At 41.9% G+C, this 20,945-nt stretch overlaps 2 protein-coding genes across 8 annotated transcripts in view; one reads left to right on the top strand and one right to left on the bottom strand.

The window, feature by feature from the left end:
- The window catches only part of LOC122539553 (sodium/hydrogen exchanger 9B2-like), a 187,908-nt gene extending 181,133 nt beyond the window's left edge, over nt 1-6,775 (bottom strand). For 3 of the 5 annotated variants that reach the window (XR_015753290.1, XM_087979849.1, XM_087979850.1), the window contains exon 1: nt 6,651-6,774. The gene's annotated coding sequence lies outside the window, so the exon portion shown is untranslated. Of the gene's footprint in view, nt 1-6,650 lie in introns of all 5 variants that reach the window. The other 2 variants (XM_087979851.1, XM_087979853.1) reach the window with 2 other exon arrangements.
- Nucleotides 6,776-19,450: 12,675 nt separating this feature from the next.
- Nucleotides 19,451-20,945, top strand: part of bdh2 (3-hydroxybutyrate dehydrogenase 2) — a 156,612-nt gene continuing 155,117 nt past the window's right edge. The window contains exons 1-2 of one of the 3 annotated variants that reach the window (XM_087979847.1): nt 19,547-19,566; nt 19,687-19,824. The gene's annotated coding sequence lies outside the window, so the exon portion shown is untranslated. Of the gene's footprint in view, nt 19,567-19,686; nt 19,825-20,945 lie in introns of all 3 variants that reach the window. The other 2 variants (XM_087979848.1, XM_087979846.1) reach the window with 2 other exon arrangements.

The raw sequence follows: 20,945 nt of genomic DNA, 5'->3' as shown, positions 1-20,945 counted from the left end.
CTCTGTTTCTTGGGCCTCTGCTCTTTGTAGTTTTTATAAATGACTTGAATGAGGAGTTTAAGGAGTGGGTTAGTAAATTTGCAGATGACACAAAGGTTGGAGGTGTCATCGATAGCATCGAGGGCTATTGCAGGCTGCAGCAGGACATAGACAGGATGCAGAGCTGGGCTGAGAAATGGCAGCTGGAGTTCAACCTGGATAAATGCTAAGTGATGCATTTTGGAAGATCGAACTCGAATGCTGAATATAGGATTAAAGACAGGATTCTTGGTAGTGTGGAGGAACAGAGGGATCTGGGTGAGCAAGTACATAGATCCCTCAAAGTTGCCACCCAAATGGATAGGGTTGTTAAGAAAGCATATGGTGATTTGGCTTTCATTAACAGGGGGATCGAGCTTAAGAGCCGCAAGGTTTTGTTATGGCTCTACACTAGCCTGTTTAATCTTTCTTCTTTAGGTAATCTACTCATTTGAGGTATTAGTCTTAAAACAAAAACAAAGAACAAAGAGCAATGCAGCACTGCAACAAGCCCTTCAGCCCTCCAAGTCTGCACCAATACATTTTGCCCTTCCATATTAAAACTGTCTTCATGTACAGGATCTGTACTCCTCTATTCTGCTCCCAACACCAAGTCTGCCAGCATGTTCTGGCACTCACCCCCCCCCACCCCCTTTGTGTGAAAAACTTGCCTCACACATCTCTTTTAAACTGCTCCCTCTGCCCACAACAGCCCTCCCCTCACCAACACCTTCATTCTAGTAATTGAACCCTTCACCCTGGGAAAAAGACTCATACTTTCCACTCCATCATGCCATTCACAATCTTACAAACTTCTTTCAAGTCACCCCTCAACCTCCTGTGTTCCAGTGAAGACAAACCCAGTCAATCCAACACTTCTTCATAGCTAAAATCACTCCATATCAGTCAACATTGTGGTAAATCTTTTCTGTGCCCTCTCTAAAGCATCCACATTTTTCTGGTAGTGTGGTGGCCAGAACTATAATATTCCAAGTGTGGCCTAACTAAATTTCTATAAAGCTGCAGCATAACCTGCCTATCCATATACTGAATGTCCCTTCCTATGAAGGCAAGCATGCCAAAAGTCTTTTTTACTACCTTATCTACATGTGCTGCCACCTTCAGTGATCTGAGAACCTGCACATCCAGATCTCTCTGTATATCAATACTCTTAAGTGTTCTGTCATCACTGTATAATTTCCATCTGGACTTGACTTTCCTAAATACATTACCTCACATTGGTCTAGATCAAACTACATCTGCCATTCCTCTGCCCATGCATCCAACTGATCTATATTCTGCTGTATCCTCTGAAAATCCTCCTCACTATCTGCAACACCACCAATCTTTGTATCATCTGCAAACTTCTAACAACTGCCGTTTGAAATATTCCCACATGTCCAATGTGGATTTACCCTGAAACAACCGCTTCCAGTCAAAATTCTCCAGTTCCTGCCAAATATTGCTGTAGTTCACCTTCTCCTAATTTAAAACCTTCACTTGAGGAATGCTGTTATCCCTATCCATGAGGATCTTAAAACTCATGGTATTATGATCACTACTCTCAAATTACTCTCCAACTGAAACTTCACTCACCTGGCCAGGCTCATTTCTCAAAACCAGTTTCAATATTATCTCATCCCTGGTTAGACTGTTTGCATACTGTGTCAAGAGACCCTCCTAAATGGTACTTATAAATTCCCCATCCAAGCCCCTAGCATGAAGTGAATCCCAGTTAATATATGGGAAGTTAAAATTGCCCACCAGAACAACCTTCTGTTCTTTTATCTTACAAAAATCTGACTACAGTGTTTTCTGTATAACATGACAGTTGCATTCCTCTGCAACCCCACACAATGGAAAATCACGCTATGGAAAACCACTACAGAAAATCGTGCTGTAGAAGATCACTATACAAAATTGCTATACCCATTCAGTAGGAAGTTCGCATTATCAAAACAATATCGACAATTGGTCAATCATGTTACAGCCAATTCGAGGTGATGAAATACACACTATACCAGAACGACCTGTACATATCCTCTCTTCTATCTCCCGCTGGCTGTTGGGAGGCCGAAAGAATACTGCCAGCATTGTGACTTCACTTTTCCTATTCCAGAGTTCTACCCGTATTGCTGCACGGGTCCTCTGATGTATCTTCCCTCAGTACAGCTGTGAGATACTCCTTTACCAGTAACAACTCCCTCATCACTTTCACCTCCCCTTCTATCACACCTGAAACATCTAAACCTGGGACATTCAGCTGCCAGTCCTATCCCTCTTTCAGCCAGATCTCTGCAATCATAATAATGCCATAGTTCCAAGTACTAAACAAAGTTCTAAGTTCATTTAGATTAGATTCCCTACAGTATGGAAACAGGCCCTTCAGCCCAACAAGTCCACACTGACTGTCCGAACAGTCACCCACCCAGACTCATTCCCCTATCCTATATTTACCCCTGACTAATGTACCTTACACTATGGGCAATTTAGCATGGCCAATTCACCTGACCCACACATCTTTGGATTGTGGGAGGAAACTGGGGCACTCGGAGTAAACCCACGCAGACACTGGGAGAATGTGCAAACTCCACACAGACAGTTGCCCCAGGCAGGAATCGAACCTGGGTACCTGGTGCTGTGAGGCAGCAGTGCTAACCACTGAGCCACCGTGCCACCCCCAATTACCTTACCTATTACATGTATATATCTCGCATTGAAACACGTGCATTTCAGACCAGCTCCCCTGCAATTTTCACCAGCGTTTCCCTGCCTGTTCTTGTTCTTAGTCATACTTGCCTTGGTTTCTACCTTTCCCTCAATTTCTGCATCTACTACCCTACTCCCCTGGTTCCCAACCCCTGCCACACTAGTTTAAACCCTCCTCAACTCCTCTACCAAGTACCCCGACTAAAGACATCAGTCCCAGTCTTCTCTGAACTCCTTCCAATGCATTAATATCCTTCCATAAGTATGATAACCAGTATTGCACAAAGTACTCCAGATGCCTAGTGCCTTAAATAAGCATAACCTCCTTATTCTTGCATTCAATTTCTCTCGCAATAAACAATAACATTCTATGAGCTCTCCTGATTACTTGTGTATCCACATATTAATATTCTGCAGTTTCTGCACTAGGACAGCAAGGTCTCTCCAGATCTCAGAGCTCTGCAATCTCTCACCATTTAGATCATTTTAATCTTTCTGCCAAATTGATCAATATCACATTCCCCACATTGTACTCCATTCACCAGATCTTCACCCACTCACATAAGGATCCTATAAAGCAATATAAATAGCTTATGTCCTTTTCATAACTCACTTTCCTACCTACTTTGTCTCATCAGCAACTTTAGCTATCATTCTTTCAATCCTTTTACCCAAATCATTTATATAAAATTGCCACGAGTTGAAACTCCACTCCCAACCTGCATCACACCACTTGTGACATTCTGCCAACCTGAAAAATTACCTGAAATAATCCAGGTAATTATAGACTGGTGAACCTGATGTCAGTGGTAGGGAAGCTGTGGGAGAAGATACCAAGAGATAGGATCTATTCCCATTTGGAAGACAATGAGCTGATCAGTGATAGGCAACATGGTTTTGTGCAGGGAAGGTCATGTCTTACCAACATAATAGAATTCTTTGAGGAAGTGACAAAGTTGATTGATGAGGGAAGGGCTGTAGATGTCATAAACATGGACTTCAGTAAGGCATTTGATTAGGTTCCCCATGGTAGGCTGACGGAGAAAGTGAAGTCACATGGGATCCAGGGTGTACTAGCAACATGGATAAAGAACTTGCTGGACAATAGGAGACAGAGAGTAGTAGTGGAAGGGAGTTTCTCAAAATGGATAACTATGACCACTGGTGTACCACAGGGAACCATGCAGCAACCACTGTTGTTTGTGATATACATAAATGATCTGGAGGAAGAATAGCAAGTTCGCAGATGACACTAAGATTGGTGGAATAGCAGATAGTGAAGGGGACTGTCAGAGAATGCAGGAAAATATAGACAGATTGGAGAGTTGGGCGGAGAAATGGCAGATGGGGTTCAATCCGGACAAATGTGAGGTGATGTATTTTGGAAGATCCCAATTCAAGAGTGAACTATACAGTAAATGGAAAAGTCCTGGGGAGAGATCTGGGTGTTCAGGTCCATTGTACCCTGAAGGTGGCAACACAGGTCAATGGAATGGTCAAGGCAACATAAGGCATGCTTTCCTTTATCAGACAGGGTATTGATTACAAGAGTTGGCAGGTCATGTTACAGTTATATAAGACTTTGGTTCGGCTACATTTGGAATACTGCGTACAGTTCTGGTTGCCACATTACCAAAAGGATGCGGATGCTTTGGAGAGGGTGCAGAGGAGGTTCACCAGGATGTTGCCTGGTATGCGCTAGCTATGAAGAGAGGTTGAGTAGATTAGGATTATTTTCATTAGAAAGACGGAGGTTGAGGGGGGACCTGATCGAGGTCTACAAAATCATGAAAGGTATAGAGAGGGTATATAGCAAGAAGCTTTTTCCCCAGAGTGGGAGACTCAATTACTAGTGGTCACGAGTTCAAGTGAAGGGGAAAGTTTAAGGGAGGTATGCGTGGACGTCCTTTATGCAGAGGGTGGCCAGTGCCTGGAACGTGTTCCCAGTGGAGGTGGTAGAGGCAGGCATGATAGCGTCATTTAAGATGTATCTAGACAGATACATGAATGGGCAAGGAGCAAAGGGATACAGACCTTTAGAAAATAGGCAACAGGTTTAGATAGAGGATCTGGATCATCGCAGGCTTGGAGGGCTGAAGAGCCGGTTCCTGGGCTGTAATGTTCTTTGCTCTTACTCCTACTCTCTGCTTTCTGTTAGCAAGCAAATCTACCCATGACGCTATGTTACATCCTACACCAAAAGCTTTAATTTTGCACAATAAGTTTTGATGTGGAATGCCTTCTAAGCACAACACACCCACTGGTTCCCCTTCATCAACAGTACAAGTTACTTGTTTAAAAAATTTGATCATGGGACATGGGTGTCACTGGCTGGGCCAGCAACTGTTGCCCTTCTCTATTTGCCCTTGAGGTGGTGGCATACTGCCTTCTTGAAACACTCGAGTCCACTTGTTGTAGGTAGACCCACATTGCTGTTTGGGAGAAAATTCCAAGATTTTCACCCAACAATACTTAAGGAATGACAGTAAATTTCTTGAGAAGTATACTAACCTTTTTCAAAGAATTCCAATAAATTAGATTTCTTTAACAAAACCATGATGGCTCTGCCTGATTACCTTGAACTTATCCAAGTACCTTGTTATAATGTCTTTAATGAGTATTTCCAACATTTTTCCCTCTGACAGAAATTAAATACAGGCCAGTTAGATTTCCTGCTTTCTGTTTCCCTCCCCTTTTGAATAAAGAAGTCACACTTTGCGATTTTCTAATTGAAAGGAACCTTTCCTGAATCTACTGCACTTTGGAAAATTAAAACCAATGCACTAGAGTGGGTGAAAAAGAGACTGCTTGTGCTGGGGTGATTCAGCTATGAAGACAGACTAGTTCAGCTGGGGTTAGAGAGCACAGGAAGACGGTTTAGGGACCTGATTGAGGTATACACAGTTCTGAGGGTCATAGACAGGGAGAAACCTTTCCCCTTAATATAGGGGTCAAAACAGGAGGCTCAGTTTTAGAGCAAAGAGCAGGAGGTTTAGAGGGTGTTTGGGGGAAAAAATTCACCCAGAGAATTGTGGGCTTCTGGAAGTCACAGACTGTCAGGGTGATATAGACAGAAATCCCCAAGATATTTAAAAACTATTCAGATGACCATTTGAAATGCCACAGCATTCAAGGCTATCAGCCAAGTGCTGGGAAATGGAATAAGAATAGATAGTTGTTGGAAGACTGCTGCGAACACATTGGGCCTGTGCTGTAAAATCTCTATGACTCGAAGTAGAAAAGACATCCCTATCATTTATTTCCTGGGTGGCTTACGGCCGTGGAACAATAATTAAATCTTTAAATAGAGACTTCACGATAGTTCCAGGAGTGTTAGCAACAGTATTCTCCCTGCCTCATCCTGGAATTAGATCACGGGAAAGCTAATCACTTGGAACGAAAGGCAGAAAGTGCTGGAATTGCATTGGAGATTTGACATAACCAACATTTTTTAACATTTAATATCTCCTGTCTTCCATTCAATCAGATTCCTTCTCTTTTGTTTGTTTCCCCACCCTCCCCGTTTCAACTGCTTAAAACCAATCACCTTTCTAACTTTCCCTTGATTGCGATGCTGGGTCATCGACCTGAAACATTAACTCCATTTCTCTCTACAGAGATGCTGTCCGACCTGCTGAATATTTGCAGTAATTTCGGTCTCTATATCACATATCCAGCACCCACAGTGTTTCCCATGCGTTCAGGAAATATTAGGCAAGGCGATATTAGGCGGCCAGGTCTGATGAAAGCAAAGATCTTTCTATCCAAGTGCCATTTCCTTGTCTTGAGAGAGGCTCCAGAACTCAGAGAGTCCCACTCGCGGGCTGGGAAATAAGATCTAACGGTCATAGAAACCCGGACTGGGAATCAGACTACAGTACACAACAACAAAGACCGCGATACAAACAATAACTGGCACTCACACACTTGCCCTGTGTTAAATTGCGAGCCAAGGATAATCTCCATACAGCGACCAAGCCGCAGGTTCCAATGCCCCTGAGGCGGACAACAGCTCGAGCTCACCACCTGTCAACCTGCCGCGTCGCCTAGCGCAACGCACATGCGCAGGCTGAGGGTCTGCTGCCTGGGGTAACGCATGCGCAACCAGGACGTTGGTTGGGGGGGCGCTGGTGAAACTCTGCACATGCGTGTTCGTGGCCTCTCGTCGCTCACCGCCCTCCAAAAGCAGATGTCCAAGAAGTACGCATGCTCGTCTAGTGAGGGGCGGTCTCATGTTGTAATGGCGAGTACGCATGTGCGAATCTCACCCTCCCCTGAGTCGACGAGAGATTGATGTGGAGGTAACGGAGTTGGATGCGAGATGGACACAGTTAATAAGCAGGTTAAAAACCTGGAGGAAGAACGCCTTATCTTTCACCTCGGAACACTTCAACGCCAGGGCATCAATGTGGACTTCACCAGTTTCCTCATTTCCCCTTCCCCCACCTAACTCCAGCTCAGCACTGTCCCCATGACCTGTCCATCTTCCTTTCCACCTGTCCACTCCACCCTCCTCTCTGACATATCACCTTCATCCCCTCCCCCTCTCATCTATTGTACTCTATGCTACTTTCTCCCCACCCCCAACCTCCTCTCATTTATCTCTCCACCCTGCAGGTTCCCTGCCTCTTCCTGATGAAGAGCTTTTGCCGGAAACATCGATTTTCGATTTTCCTGCTCCTTGGATGCTGCCTGACCTGCTGTGCTTTTCCAGCACCACTCTAATCCAGACAGTTAAAAAGCACACAACACCAGTTTATAGTCCAACAGGTTTATTTCGAAGCCTAGATTACTGATATGTATGCTCAATATATTGTTTCAGTTGCATGACAGTGTAATCATTTGCTATAAATTCTGTGTCTTATGAACCTGCTCCACAACCACCTGATGAAGGAGCAGTGCTCTGAAAGCTAGTGCTTCCAAATAAACCTGTTGGACTATAACCTGGTATTGTGTGATTTTTTAACAAGAGAATGGTGAGTGAAAACCAAAAGGATGCTGTAAATCAGAAACAAAGACATAAGTTGCTCGAAACGTTCAGCAGTTCTGACAGCATCTCTGAAGAGAAATCAGAGTTAACGTTCCTCAGAACAGTTCTGGGGAAGGGTCACTTGACCTGAAATGTTAACTTTGATTTCTCTTCACAGATGCTGCCAGACCTGCTTCTGTTTTTGTGTGGTCACAAAGTTATACAGTGTGGAAACAGACTCTTTAGTCCAAGCCGACCAAGGTTCCCAAACTAAATTAATCCCACCTGCCTTAGCTTTGTCCATAACCCTCCAAATCTTTCCTATTCATGAATGTATCCAAATGTCTTCTAAACATTTTAACTGTTACTGCATTCATCACTTTCCCTGGAAATTCATTCCACACACAAACCACTCTCTCCAAAAAAGGTCGCCCGTCGTGTCCATTTTAAATCTTTCTCCTCTCACCTTAATATTCCCCCTAGTTTAAACTTCCCCACCCTTGGGAAAAGATGTTGTCATTCACCTTATCTCTGTCCCTCATGATTTTATAAACCTCAAGATCACTCCTCAACCTTCTACACTCCAGTGAAAGAAGTCTATTTTATATCTCAAACCCTTGTCATTAAATAACAATTTAATATTTAGATACCTATTGAAAACACAGTGCAAAATTCAAAGGAACCATCACAGTAATGTGCTTGACTCTGAACTGCTCCCTGACATAGCCTGATAAATCAATCAGTTCAAGGGAAGTGATGGATAAACCATAAAAAAAACCTCCCATTAAATATCATGGAGGAAGGAATAAAAAGTGGTGGTGTTCTAGTCACTGGGTGGCATGGTGATTCGTGGTTAGTACTGCTGCCTCACAGCCCCTTGGACCCATCTTCAATTCCAGCCTGAGTGACTATGTGGAGTTTATATGTTCTCCCAGATGTGCAGCAATGGTGGATTAGCCCTAGTGAATGTGGGGTAGAGCAGGGGTTTAATGTGTAATGTTGATGAGGGGAATATGCTAGGCAGTCAGACAAGGGTCATATTGAGTTTAATCAGGAACGTCTGGGAGCTTAGGCCTGTGATTTGCATATCCTGCACCATGTGGGTAAATCTGAGATGATACCCCTGGTGGTTTAAATGACCACATGTGCATGAAATACCTTTGGCAGGAGGAGTTCAGAGCTATCAGTTTGATGTATTCTGAGAGATGATATAATGGATTTGGCATCCTGAGAGATCTGTATTACTCAAGGGATGTAATGTAAAGATTACTAACTGGCTAGGGTTAGAGAGAGAAAAATAGTAATGAAGATATTAAATAGGAAGAGTGAAATGGAAGATATTGGAAGGAAAATAATAGAATGCAAAAGGGATAATGAAAGAAAGTACAAAAGAGGAAAATCTGGGATGTCAATGCCGAGAGGAAAAACGGACAACAAGGGGACTTAATATACCCATTCTAGAACATTGATATACACATTGTAGAACATTGTTATACAAATTCTAGAACATTGTGGGTAGCAGAAGCTCCAACCATATATTTTCTAATAAGTTTATATGTAGTGGTTTTGGCAGTGCACACGAAGGTTCTAATATTTTATCCGCATTCTTGAATAGGGAAAATGATAGATTGAATAATTAGAATATTCTGCCTAACATGAGTTAGCGAGTAAGCTTCTAGTGTCTGTGACACAAGATAAAAATAATATTCCCTTTGGAAAATGAAAAGTAATTAGCAATAGCCAGCAGAGATTTGTAAAACGCAAAACACATTTGACACATTTAATCAAGGAAAAAAAGAATATGGCCATAAAGAAAAAGGAATGCATATCATACAAGTGGATTTTCAAAAAGCATTTGAAGTGTCACATAAGCTTTTCCTTTACAAGTATTAAATTCCCATTAAATGGGAATGTAATAACGTGCATTTAAAGTTGATTTGAAGAAATAATGGTGAAGGAATTTAAAAAAAAGAAAAGAAACTGATGGAAATTCTCAGTGTGTGACATCTTAATTGGAGGAAGGAACAAAGTTAATTAATCAAGATTGTGGCCTATCATCAGACCCTGTAAATCTGAAGAGTTAGGACTTTTGTTGTGCAGTGATAGGGTCTCTATCCCTGGACCAGGACTCGAGTTCCAACTGTTTCAGAGGTGTGCAATAACGTTCCTGAACAGTATAATCAGAAAATATCTTAAACCTGTGTTTAATTCTAGTTTTCTCTCCACAGATGTTGCCAGACTTGCTGAATATACTGTATCCAGTTTATTTCCTGTTTATGTTAATAGATTTTTTTTGCAGAGCCCTCCAACATTGGCTGATGATCTCTCTCAAATCCATACATAGAAGTCACAGTGTGGAAACAGGTCTTACGGACAAAGCAGCTCATGCTGATATTTTCCATCCAAATACTACTTAATCTAATCATGAATGTTGGTGCGAGAATTCTTAAACCAAGTAGAATAGCTGACATTAAATAGATTGCAAATATTTTAATTATTAAAACAGCTAATTGTATTCTGGACAGAGATACCTGGATATGCAGGTGTGAGATGATGCCAATGCAAATTTTAATAGTTGGTCTGGTATATGTCTGAGAAATCATAGGGAGTGTGGAAATAGAAAGGGCTCTCTGTACTGAATATCAAAATGATTAGGGCAGAAATAATCACTCATGGATGAAGAATGTCTGAGGAACAATAAATCGATCATAACACAAGTAAGCATGAAGTGGAGGTGAAAGAGTCCCATTGTTGATGTCATTGATATACATATTAACACCGACTACATGTGGTAGAAACAACCTTATCTGTTAATTTTACATAAGCTTTACATAATTAGCCATAAAAGACAAATATACAGGATGTAATATAAGTCTTACTTGTTGTGATTTATATATGTATTAGTAATATTTAATTTACAGTTTGGATTTTGAACTAGTGACATGTGGATTTTCAGTATAATGATTAACATGCAAATATTTCTGTAGCTATGTTGATTTCTTGAAAAACATAGTATGAGAGAAAGACTTCCTAATGAGTAGTTTTCTTCTGTTGGTGAGTTTACAAGTGGATAGAGTAAACAGTTGTACTTGTCTATAGATAGATCCAGAGATCACCTTTTTTTTGGCTTAGGGAAAACAGCCATTGCTTGACGAAAAATTTCAGGTTTGCAGAAGTCTTGACTGAAGCTTGATGTGTAAGACTGTTGCTCCTAGAGAAATGGGATAATTTAGAACTGTTACAAAATAGACTGCCTCAGTGTTATTTGAATGTATCAGACCAGAACTGTTTTGGTTTAAACCCTGAAGGGCTTATTTGAAGCTGAGAAAGTCAAAACTCAGTTGTATGGAGACTCAAAACAAAAGAGGCCACATGATTCTTAAGACAGGGAATTGAAGCCACAGTTAAATTAGGCCCTATAGAGATGCTATAAAAGGTAATCACTTCTGAAGAAGAGTCTCTGGACCCAAAACATTAACTCTGCTTTCTTCCCACAGATGCTGCTAGACCTGTTGAGTTTCACCAGTAATTTCTGTTTGGAGGGAAACTTGCAGGTGGTGATATTCAACAGCATTTTTTGTTTGTGTCTTATTGAAAGATGATCTCGTTAAAAGAGAAAAAAAACTGAATTTGATCCATTAAGATTTCAGTCTAGAATATGAATTAGCTGGGTGTCACAATACTTGTGAGTAATGTTAGTCATGATCTCCTGACCGTTCTATGTAATAGCTTAAATTTGCATAATCATCAATAAAGATCATGAGTTTCATGTCCACATGCCTCTATCATAAGAAAAGGATATTGAATGTGCATACCCAACCTTGCTGATATAATATGCTGAAGACCTTCTGATTCAGAGAAGGACAAAAAAAGACACATATACACAGGCACATATAACCAGAAAACAAATAATGTTTGCAGAGAAACACAAATAAATATTTATATAGAAATAGAGAAAAATAGATCAGTGGAAATATAGGAACAAAGTTACATATGAAGAGACTGATAAAGACAAGAAATAAATTGAGGATAATTATGCAGACAGAAATAGAATGAATGCAGAGAAATATAAAATAAAGATAAAAGTAGATGCAAGTACTGATGCAAAGCATGGAATACAGTTTACAACAACATTGAAAGGCACAGTCCTAACCATAGAATGAATGCCAAGAAACAAAAGAAAGAGTGAACTCACAAATCTAGCTACAGTCCTTGAAATAACTCCACAAAGTCTGGTGTCCTGTCATCAAGTCACCTTTTATTTAGATATTAAGAATTATTGGCTATAATACTGCTTCATACAGAGTCAGGCATTAGTGTTATTAGCTCTGAAACTCATCCTTTTTATATGTCAGCTCTCTGGGGATTGGACCAGATTGACAGCCTCAGTTAGAGAACTCATATTCTAAGAGGTTCAGCTGGCTGATCTTGTTACAATCATTATTTCCTAATTCAAGAAAAATACAAATGCACAACGCTCTCTTTGGGACCTTGCTGTGCACACACTTTGTAGGGCATTTACAGCAACTATGCCTTGCATTTATTACACAGTAAAATGTTCCAAGGAACATCCATAACAGTGACTGCTTTTCAAAGGTAACATTTTTAAAGTGACTCTTAAAGAGGCCTTCACCTTCATAGAGAAATAAGTAATATACAAGAAATTAAAATTCAGGGATTGACATTATAAATACAGAAACAGAAACAGAACAATGCCTAAAAAGAACAGAGGACAAGAAAGGGACATCAGTTCAGAAACAGAGATAATGAGAAAGAGAAGGAAAAATAATGGGGTAAATGCAGAAGGAGAAAAGCATAGGCTTAAATAGAGAGGAAAAGCAAGCAAAGTCAGTAATGAATACAAAGAAAAATAAATATATCAGGTCCATCTTGTGATCAAACTCTAGAGCTATATCACCCGACGTTCTGTACACTCAAACACGGGAGCTTGATTTACTGGATATTATCATCTTATCTCATAAATAGTATTTATATAACCTCAAATAAAAGAGAAAATGTTGGAAAAATTCAGGTTTGAAGGTAAGGTCACAGATCTTGCACAGTGAGCAGAATCTTCTGCTTTCACTGGTAGTTAGCTTGGAAGTAGGAGGGCACATAATTAGGGAGGATGGTGGTGTGTCATATCTAATCATTGTCACCTTTCTGCCTCTGTCTGAATTAAATTCTGGGCAAGAAAGTTCATGGTCAAGCTTCTTGCCTTGCCGTCAACTGAGGCCCAAGTGGCCAATCAATGGATTACTGCTATAGGCAGGCCTGTTGCTATGCAGCATGCTCATTACTTTCACAGAGTGGGCGAGTCACTTAAATCAATAACACTGTGCCTGATCCAAGAACAGGACATCAGGAAGAGGGCCACTGAAAGCCATTGATTGACCCTTACTATTGAGTCCCTAATATCCTCCCTCCTGCACCCTTATCCAAGACAACCTTTTGAAACAACCCCAAGCTCACATTACTTACTTGTCATCTTGGTGGCTCTGCAATCATTGCACTCTGGTCAGTGTCTTTCCTGTAGCAGTTACAGCCTCCATAATGGCATTGTTGAGCACAATAGCTGCTGGCCTCTAATTAATCAATAGTTCTTAGGAGGTGAGACTCCCGTCTCACCGGGTCTTAATTCTCTTGGAAGGCCCATCAGCAGCCTCCACTCACTGACTGACTTGTGATTCAGTCTGCTTTCCTGTGGAAAAAGTTAAAAATCACACAACACCAGCTTATAGTCTAACAGGTTTATTTGGAAGTATAGCTTTCAGAGCACTGCTCCTTCTTCAGGTAACTCATTACCTGACGAAGGAGCAGCACTCTGAAAGATGTACTTCCAAATAAATCTGTTGGACTATAACCTGGTGTTGTGTGATTTTCAACTTTGTGCACCCCAGTCCAACACTGGCTCCTCCATATCATTCCTGTGGAAAGGTTATCTGGTTTCTCATTGGCTGCCCATTCGGTATGCAAGATTCCTGACACTTCAACAGGCTCCTGCCTATGAACTTGCTTTACTTCTTCTCCAAAATTGCTTGACATTGAGTATTTCCAGCAGTTTCTATTTTTATTTTAGATTTCCAGCATCCATGGTATTTTGCTTTTGATTTAATAATCTCCCTGCATTTCTGGCATCTTGAATAGTTTCTTCATGTTTACTCTATCCAGTCCCTCTTGATTTTGAATACTTTATTAGATCTCCTCAAAAGAAAAAATTCACCTTCTCCAATTTATTGTCTTAATTGAAGTCCTTCACCCTGGAGTAATGCACATAAATCATTTTTATCCTCTCCAGTGTATTCATATTGTTTCTAAAGATTAAAGTGTGGTGTCCAGAATTGGATGTGCTTCTCCAGTTCAGCCTGAATCAGTGTGTATAAATGTTTGCCACAACCTCTTTGCTTTTGTAGTATATGCTTTCATTATAATGCACAGAATCCTATTTGTCCCACTAATCATTTTCTTCCCTTTCGTGACTTATGCGTGTAAATCACATATTTTTCCACATTATCTTTTGTTTCTGTGCCCATTTTAGAATTGTACCCTCTCATAATGTTCCTCCCTACCAAAAAAGCATCATTTTGCAGCTCCCCACATTACATTTTACCTGATATAGAGTCATTGAGATGTACAGCATGGAAACAGATCCTTCGGTCCAACCCGTCCATGCCAACCAGATATCCCAACCCAATCTAGTCCAACCTACCAGCACCCGGCCCATATCCCTCCAAACCCATCCTATTCATATACCCATCCAAATGCCTTTTAAATGTTGCAATTGTACCAGCCTCCACCACTTCCTCTGGCAGCTCATTCCATACCCGTACTACCCTCTGTGTGAAAAAGTTGCCCCTTAGGTCTCTTTTATATCTCACCCTAAACCTATGCCCTCTAGTTCTGGATCATCCCTTTCTTATTTCTCAGTTCCACCCAAATAACTTCCCTGAATGTATTTCCGGGAATATCCTCTCTCAGGACATATGTATGTCTATTTCCACTAACTCTAATTTGTCTACAATTTGAGGTCTATTACTATCACCCTAAAACTCACAGCACTTCCAGGTTTTGTGACCTCTGTAAATTTTGAAATTGTGCCCAAGTACTAGGCCATTGATACAGTTCAAGTAAAACAGAGGTCCGGACACTTTACATTCGTATGTTATTTATCCTTTACACCATGGGCTTTAATTTCACTGATAAACAAATTACATGGCATTTTATCAAAGAGGTTGATGAGTAATGTGTTTTATGTGGACTTCCAAAGGCTTTTGATAAAGTGTCCCTTCAAAGTTGAAGTCAGATTAGTTAAATATGATTTGCTTTTAATAAATCCCCGCTGACTTTCCTTAATCAACCCACATCTGTCACATTACTGTTAATTTTGTCTTAATTTTCTTTCTAAACGTTTTCCCACCAGTGTACCAAAACTGGCAGGCTGAGAACGTAAGGCTTGCTCTTATACCCTGTTTGAAAAAGTTTGTAAAGATTTTGAGTTCTCTAATCCTTTGACATTCTGAGGAAAGTGAAAAATGTATGTTAAGTAAAACATGTACTTCCAAATAAACATGTTGACTATAACCTGGTATTGTGTGATTTTTAACTTTGTACATCCAGTCCAACACTGGCACCTCCAAATCATGACTACCTTCGACACCCTTATTCTGAGACTGTCCCACCCTGGGGAAACATCACTTGCATCTATTCTGTTCAGTCCTGTATTAATTTTGTAAGTTTCAATGAGGTCACCTCTCATTATTCTAAACTGTTGGAGACTTCAGGCCTAGTCTCTTCCATATCTCCTCAGTACAATCCCAGCATCTCAGGAATTAATTTGGTGAATCTCTGCTGCTCTCCCACTATGGAAAGCGTCTCCTTCCTTAAGTAAGGGAAACAGAACTGCATACAATCCTTTAAGTGTATTCTCAGCAAGCTTCTGTATAATTGAAGCACAAGATCTTTACTCCTGTTCTTAAACCCTGTTGTGATGTAGGCCAATGTGCCATTTGTCTTCCTAACTGCTTGCTGTGCTTGAGTGTTAGCTTTCAGCGATTTATGGACAAGGACACCCAAGTCAGTTTGGACATCAACACTTTTCAAACTGTCAACATTTAAGACATACACTTAATGGCAAGGTCCTCAAGAGTGTTGCTGAGCAAAGAGACCTTGGAGTGCAGGCTCATAGGTCCTTGAAAGTGGAGTCGCAGGTAGATAGGATCGTGAAGAAGGCGTTTGGTATGCTTTCTTTTATTGGTCAGAGTATTAAGTACAAGAGTTACAGAGTTGTAGAGTCATAGAGATGTACAGCATGGAAACAGACCCTTCGGTCCAACCCGTCCATGCTGGCCAGATATCCCAACCCAATCTAGTCCCACCTGCCAGCACCCGGCCCATATCGCTCCAAACCTTTCCTATTCATATACCCATCCAAATGCCTCTTAAATGTTGCAATTGTACCAGCCTCCACCACTTCCTCTGGCAGCTCATTCCATACACGTACCACCCTCTGCATGAAAAAGATGCCCCTTAGGTCTCTTTTATATCTTTCCCCTCTCACCCTAAACCTATGCCCTCTAGTTCTGGACTCCCCGACCCCAGGGAAAAGACTTTGTCTATTTATCCTATCCATGCCCCTCATAATTTTGTAAACCTCTATGAGGTTACCCCTCAGCCTCCGGCGCTCCAGGGAAAACAGCCCCAGCCTGTTCAGCCTCTCCCTATAGCTCAAATCCTCCAACCCTGGCAACATTCTTGTAAATCTTTTCTGAACCCTTTCAAGTTTCACAACATCTTTCCGATAGATTGGGTTGGGATATCTGGTCGGCATGGACAGGTTGGACTGAAGGGTCTGTTTCCATGCTGTACATCTCTATGACTTTAAAACTCTATGCTCCTCCTTCCAAAGTGGATCAACTCACACGTAGCCACATTATATTTCATCTGCTACATTCAGGTTGTCAAATCCCCTTGAAACATGTTTGCGCATCATCCTCACCTAGTTTGCATCATCTGTAAACTTGGAAATTTCTACGTTGATGTAGATTAGAATCATGAGAAAGTGAGGACTACAAATACTGGAGATCAGAGTCAAAAAGTGTGACGCTGGAAAAGCACAGCCGGTCAAGCAGCATCTGAGGAGCAGGAGAGTCAATGTTTCAGGCATAAACCCTTCATCAGGAATGTGGGATGGCTGGGCTGTGAGGGAAGGGGACTGAGAGATAAATAGGAGAGGGATGGGGTTGGGAGAAAGGTAGCTTGGAAGGCAATAGGTAGATGCAGGTGGGGGGGTGATGGTTATATGTCAGAGCAGAAGGTTGGGTGGATAAATGGGAAGGAAAATGGACAGGTTGGAGTTGGAGGGGCCGATTTGGAGGGTTGGAGGTGGGACGAAGTGGGGGAAGGGGAAATGAAGATACTGGTAAAATTGACATTGATACCATGTGGTTGGAGGATCCCAAGGTGGAAGCTGAGGCGTTCTTCCTCCTGGCGCGGGTGACTAGAATATGGTGGTGGAGAAGGCCCAAGACCTGCATGTGGCAGAGTGAGAGGGGGAGTTGGACTGGTCAGCCACAGGGTGGTGGGGTTGTTGGGTACTTGTCCCAGAGATGTTCCCTGAAATGTTTCATGAGTTAGCATCCTGTCTCCCCAATATAAAGGAGCCTCGGACACAGTAGATAAGGTGTTTAGATGTGTAGGAAAATCTCTGCTGGATGTGGAAGGATTCTTTGGGGGCCTTAGACAGAGGTGAGGGGGGAGGTGTGGGCACAGGTTTTACACTTCTTGTGGTGACAGACGAAGGGGCTAGGAGTGGAGGGTGGGTTAGTGGGGGAATGTGGACCTGACGAGGGAGTTGCGGAGGGAATGGTCTCTGTGGAATGCTGATAGGGATGGGGAGGGAAACATATCTCTGGTGGTGGGGTCTGTTTGTCGGTGGCAGAAATGGCAGAGGATGATGTGATGTGTCTGGAGGTTGATGGTGTGGAAGTTGAGGACCAGGGATTTCTGTCCTTATCGCGGTTGGGGGGTGGGGTTCAAGGGCAGAGATGCAGCTAGTGGAGGAGATGTGCTGGGGGGGAACCACGTGGGAGGGGAAATTGCAGTCCTTGAAGAAAAAGACCATCTGGGATGTTCTGGTGTGGAATTGGTCCTCCTAGAAGCAGATGCGGCAGAGGCAGAGGAATTGGGAGGAAGGTATAGCGTTTTTAGAGGAGGGGAGGTGGGAGGTAGTGTAGTCCAGGTAATTGTGGGAGTTGGTGGATTTGCAGTAGATACCTGTGTTGAGTCAGTCACCAGAAATGGAGATGGAGAGGTCTAGGAAGGGGAGGGAGGTGTCGGAGGTGGTTAAGGTGAACTTGAGTCATACAATCAAAGAGTTATTTACAAGTCTGAAGGAGGCCATTCAGCCTTTCAAATCCAACAAGGCTGTCACAGAGCAATCCAGTCAGTCCCACTTCCACACTTGATCCTAGTATCCCTCTGGGTTTGCTTTTCTGCTTTACCACCCCATAGAAATGAATACTGGTGCTATGTTGTATTTTTCTTAAAATGGCCTAATTAATTTGCATTACAAGATTTAATGACTTGTAAACCCAGGTCTCTGTTTCTCTATGTTATTGAGACATATAAATTTTGTATGTGCCCTTGAGCCACCAAATTGTACCAGCTGATATTTATTGATGTTGAAGTTCATTTGGCAATTACATATCTATTCTATTATTGCCTTCCTGTATCAGTGTTATTCTATGCATTAGCTACAGGTCCCAATTTATTTCACATCGTCCACACATTTTGAAATAATATTACCAATTCCAGAATCCAAATTGTTAGTAAGAATTGGGACTAACAGTCCCAGTGCCAATATCTGTAGAACACAGTTTATCAAACTGAATAACTAATATCAAAACCTATAATCCTGTTTTCTGTTCTGTAGCCTGCTAATCATACATTCTGCTATTTGGCCCAATTTCCCCATTTCTGTCTTTTGTCCAAAATCTACCACATGGTACTAATCAAATATGGTTAGTTATATCCAAAAGTGTTCTTTTCCAAAGACTTTTTGGAAATACAATTTATTCCAACAGTTGTATCTCGCCCACTGACTCAATCTACCAATCTGAGAATGACCTGTTTATTCTTTTCTCTGCTTTCTGCCTCAGTTCATGCCAGAACATCATTCCATATCCCATTGTATCATTCCATATCCCAGTATATCATTCCATATCCCATTGTATCATTCCATATCCCATATACATAATTTCATATCCCAGTATATGATTCCATATCCCTTATGCTCCAAAGTTGTTTAATTTTAAAATACCTTAACAAAAGCCTGAAAATCTAAATACACCAAACCGGCTGGTATCCTTTATCTGTTTGGCTAGTGACATCCTCAAAACACCAACAGGTTTGTAGAAATTGAATGCATACGCAGATTACTTTGTTTAAGTGTCATGGGGAATTGAATGATTCAAAGATCAGGTTGAGGCAGAATGGCCCGGTTTATATTGTACGATGAATGTGAAAGTTATTTGGGAAAGGCAAAAGGATATAACATGACCTTCCGATTTTTAAATGTCGTCTGTCTTATTGGTCAGGAACTGAAACGAATTTTCATTTTGTGGCTGTTGTGGGTCTGTCTCCTCCAGCCAGCGCTTTCTGCGGAAGCAGCTCACTTGACAGCACAGACGCTGTTGAATGAGTCTATGTAAAACATACAGAATGTCTGAGAGCGGATGTAGGCGCAAGGATTGGTGGGTTCTGTAGTTTATAGAAATCTGCTCCCTCATCAAACCCACGTACAAATTCCACGTTAGCGCCGTAGTTCTTGAGGGAAGAAAGTTGGAAAATTGAATTACCTCCCAGAGCGTACGGTAAGGAATGGGAAAATTATTCACTGCTCTGGAAACTCGGGTTCTGTTGAAAAGAGTAACCACTCTTAATTATAAATTAAATTATAGCAAATACCAGCTTTCCAGCCTTTTGTTTTCTAGCGCCATCGTGATGATTGCAAAGTTTGGGGAGTGTTGAGAGCAGAGTGCAGTATTTAGCGCTGTATCCTTTGGCCAAGTGAATTACTGTGGACGCCAACACGGCCGTGCATATGTCTCTTCCCATGACTTAAGGCCCAGGTAATAACCACGGCAGAAACTCCGCCAGGTACCTCCCGACTGGCATTCAAGTGGCTTGAGAAAATTACACATGAATTTACCTAAAGTGCGTAAATTCATTGGAATAATCAAACAATGTAAAATATAAGTGTTTGTTTCTGTAAGGTTATCGAATGCATTTTTATCTTTTTTTTAAAAGCCCCCCTTCTTAAAACAATGACCCTCATCAGCAGAATAACTTTATTTCAGTATGGAAATCCTGAGGTTTGCCTGTGATGAATGGTGGATAAACTTGCTTGGAGGGGATAGCGTAAAGGATAGGAGCGAATTACTACAGATGCTGGAATCTGTACTGAAAACAACAAATGCTGGAGATCAATGAGGCTCAGGCAGCATCCAGAGAGAGAGAGGAAGATAACGTTTCGAGTCTAGATGACTCTTCATCAGAGCTGACATGAAGTGTGGAGGGAGCAGCTTTTGTAATGTAGTTGGTGGCTGGGCATTAGAGGTGGTTGGTTACAGATATAGATTGGAGTTGGTATTACAGGAGCTAGGAAAGGACAAGGGAAATGGATACAAGGGCATAGGTTAGCACGGAGACTATAAAATGCCAGTGTGGTTAGGGTTATAAGGAGCTATGGGTGGATAAGGGGACCATGGGAGAAAGGATTAGATTACTTATTTACAGTGTGGAAACAGGCCCTTCAGCCCAACAAGTCCACACCGACCCACCAAAGCACAACCCACCCAGACCCATTCCCCTGCATTTACCCCTTCACCTAACACTATGGGCAATTTAGCATGGCCAACTCACCTAACCTGGACTGTGGGAGGAAACCGGAGCACCCGGAGGAAACCCACGCAGGCACTGGGAGAATGTGCAAACTCCACACAGGCAGTCGCCTGAGGTGGGAATTGAACTAGGTCTCTGACGCTGTGAGGCAGCAGTGCTAACCACTGTGCCACCGTGCTGCCCAAGGAGGTTATGAGGTGGCATGGATGTGACGAGGGGACTATGTGGGATAGTGGGAGGAGTGAAGCTGGAGAGTTGTTTCGGTTTTTATTAAACTGCAGCAGTCTCCAAGCGTAGAGAGGCAGACATTGCACTAAGCCCACATCTACAGAGTGTAGCCACCATCCAT

Source organism: Chiloscyllium plagiosum, unplaced genomic scaffold, assembly GCF_037043375.1.
Source record: "Chiloscyllium plagiosum isolate Xiang-an unplaced genomic scaffold, Cpla_swu_hap1 HiC_scaffold_36, whole genome shotgun sequence".
NCBI lineage: Eukaryota > Metazoa > Chordata > Chondrichthyes > Orectolobiformes > Hemiscylliidae > Chiloscyllium > Chiloscyllium plagiosum.
This window is presented reverse-complemented; position numbering and strand designations above follow the sequence as displayed.